Genomic DNA, 3,220 nt, shown 5'->3' with positions numbered 1-3,220 from the left:
TAGTGGTTTTGGTGCCAACTATTTGTCCTGTCAGATAGCATTCATTGACTAGAAACAACATTGTCCAGTATAATAAAACACATTATATAATGTTTTTCCGCAATGAATAGAATCACTAAAAAAATTTCTAGAAAAAAATTATTTTATTTAGTTTTTAGGGTAAGATTTTAGTGGACAAGTTGGAAGAATTATGAAAGTTAAATATTGTTATTTGATTTTCACACATGGATATATAATTTCAAATAATCATTACTCAATTTAATAATTAAACTAATAAAAAACTCATTTTCTGACATTATTTCTTATGGATAGTGATTTCCAGGGGAAAAAATGGATTAAGAGTATATCAGCAGCTCACTTCGGCAGCACATATACTAAAATTGGAATGATAAAAAGAAGATTAGCCTGGTCCCTGCAGGAGGCTGACATACAAATTCGTGAAGAGTTCTGTTTTTTGAAATAAATTTAAAAAGAATTAAATTAGCTTTTTCCTTTATCAAGTGGCATGATGATGAGAAGATTGTGGGCATTACTGCTTCCCCTTTAGGAATGAGAATTCCTCACATATCAGAAATGCTTTCATTCAGAACTAGGAAAAGGAATATTCCTTTGCAGTAGAAGATTCTATGAAGATTGTGGTTATATCTATAATGTCTCAAATAGAAAACAAATAGAATGAAAAATTAACCCGAGTTTTAAAATTCATTTTAAGATCAGCTGGTAATTAATTAAATTCACTATGCAGTGATTTTATTAAGATGTCCAGAATAACAGTTGTTATAAAGTCACAATGCAGATATTTTAGTCATATAGAACTTTCAATAAAGAAAATATGTCACATATTTCAAGAGAACTCAAGGACTAGCAAAGTATTCTGAGCCCTTTCCATTTTACTTCTACCATATCTCTCACTCCTTCCCATTCTCTGCATCTCCAGATTGTTACCTTAGTTCACTTCTTCATACCTGTAAACTCTAAGCAAATCTCCCTACTGTTAAGTTCACAGAATTACTTACCTTCTAAAATGGTAAGTCAATCATGTTAACTCCCAGCTAAAATTTCACTATCCTACCATAATCTGATTGCAGACATTTAATTTGTTATATCCTGCCGGGCACGGTGGCTCACACTTGTAATTCCAGCACTTTGGGAGGCCGAGGCAGGCAGATCCCTGAGGTCAGGAGTTTGAGACCAGCCTGGCCCCAACGTGGTGAAACCCTGTCTCTACTAAAAATACAAAAATTAGCCGGACATGGTGGTTCATGCTTGTAATCCCAGCTACTCAGGAGGCTGAGGCAGGAGAATCGCTTGAACCTGGGAGGCGGAGGTTGCAGTGAGCCGAGTTTGCGCCATTGCACTCTAGCCTGGGCAACAAGAGCAAATCTCTGTTTAAAAAAAAAAATTTGTTGTGTCTTTACAGTCAAAATTCTTATTTTATGACATTGAAGGCAACCTATACTTGTTCATTCCACAATCCATACCTGTTTAGTCTCTCTCCACACTTATTTTCTGTCCTTACTCCTATTTTTCTGCAGCCTTCAGCTACCTTCCCTCCCCTATAGATCCAGACATCCTAAATGATTTAACAGCATTATTCCTTGAACTTGCCATCCTGTGTTGTGCCCCAAAGATCTTACACAGGTAGTTCACTCCATCTAAAGAGACACTGTCCATCCCTCAACCAACCCAACTCCTTTCTAATTACTCAACTAAACATTACCTGCTTTGTAAAGTCTTTCCTTGCCTGACTGAGTTGACCCGATGACACCTTCCTTTGTGCTATCCTGTGCCTTTACGAGTGCATTCATCATTCTGATTTGCAATTATTTGTTTATATTTTAGAATCCCTCACTAGAATGAAAGTTGCCTGAAAACAAAGACTACATTAGGGCCTTCAATAAATGTTTGCTGAACGAAATCGTGAGGTTTGTGGAACTGTGGCCTGTTTTATAGAGCTGAACCCTATGAATCTGCTGGTATTTGGCCATTTCTGACCTACCAAAACAGCCATTTCATAGGGTTCAACCTAACTATATTCCAAAAGGTAAATCTTGGCCAGGTGCGGTGGCTCACGCCTGTAATCCCAGCACTTTGGGAAGCCAAGGTGGGTGGATTACCTGAGGTCAGGAGTTTGAGACCAGCCTGGCCAACATGGTGAAGCCACGTCTCTACTAAAAATATAACGTGGTGGGATTCTGTGATCCCGGCTACTGGGGAGGCTGAGGCAGGAGAATTGCTTGAATTGGGTAGGCAGAGGTTGCAGTAAGCTGAGATCACACCACTGCACTCCAGCCTGGGTGACAGAGCAAGTGTATGTGTGTGTGTATATATATACACACACACACACAAATATATACACACACACATACACAATAGGCATATATATGTAGTATATACATATACTACATATATGCACAATAGGCATATATATACATATATGTGTGTATATGTGTATATATACATATATATGCCTATTGTTTCTTTTCTCAGTACAAAGCCCAGTTGTTATGCTGAATGAAATGTTCATTCCATTTGTACTTTTTTTTTTTTTTTTTTGCTGGGGGTTGTTGGCAGGGAGGTGAGGAAGGAGCACTCTATTTATTGATATCTTGCTCAGGTTTCCATCTAGACTGTTGTCCTTCAAATCTTTGTTAACAAACTAAAGAGGCCAAATGTAGGACTGGGGTTCAGCAGCGCTCTGGGAAGCCTTTTGAGCTTTGGAACAAGCATCATCACATTAATCAGTTTACATGAGAACTGTAGCTGCAGGCAGATTCCAGTGCAATTACATGTGCCACCTCACATTATTTTAGCTTCATTGTTCCTGAAGAGATTGTTTCCCAAGTATTCAAACCTGACTCTTCATATAAGAGTGACTAACTTTCTCCTAAGCTGAAAGTTGACAAATACTCAATATCCTCATATTATTCCTTTAAACCTGCTCAGGAATCAAGTCAGTATAGTAAAGTTGATATGAGAGCTCCTAAAACCACTGTCCTTAGATATACTGCTTGTGAGCTGAGGAGAGGAGGCAGATTTGAGCCCATCTTCTGTTTCCTTGCTCAGCCATCTTGCAATAAACTTTTCTCTCTAAAATAATAAAAATAAAATAAAATAAATGAATAAAGTTGATACGAGAGCTAATACAGGTTCTTGCAAAGACTTTTCTTATCCAATCATATCTCATTTCAAAAGACTTATTCAGGAAAACAACAGTAGT

The 3,220-nt window shown here is 37.6% G+C and overlaps 1 non-coding gene across 1 annotated transcript; it reads left to right on the top strand.

Moving 5' to 3' along the window:
* The first annotated feature begins 352 nt into the window (after positions 1-352).
* On the top strand, positions 353-457 carry LOC117086458. Its single transcript, XR_004438368.1, has one exon. It is a non-coding gene; the product is annotated as a U6 spliceosomal RNA (small nuclear RNA).
* Positions 458-3,220: the final 2,763 nt, after the last annotated feature.

The sequence above is a fragment of the Trachypithecus francoisi genome, unplaced genomic scaffold, assembly GCF_009764315.1.
Source record: "Trachypithecus francoisi isolate TF-2019V2 unplaced genomic scaffold, Tfra_2.0 Lachesis_group1, whole genome shotgun sequence".
NCBI lineage: Eukaryota > Metazoa > Chordata > Mammalia > Primates > Cercopithecidae > Trachypithecus > Trachypithecus francoisi.
This window is presented reverse-complemented; position numbering and strand designations above follow the sequence as displayed.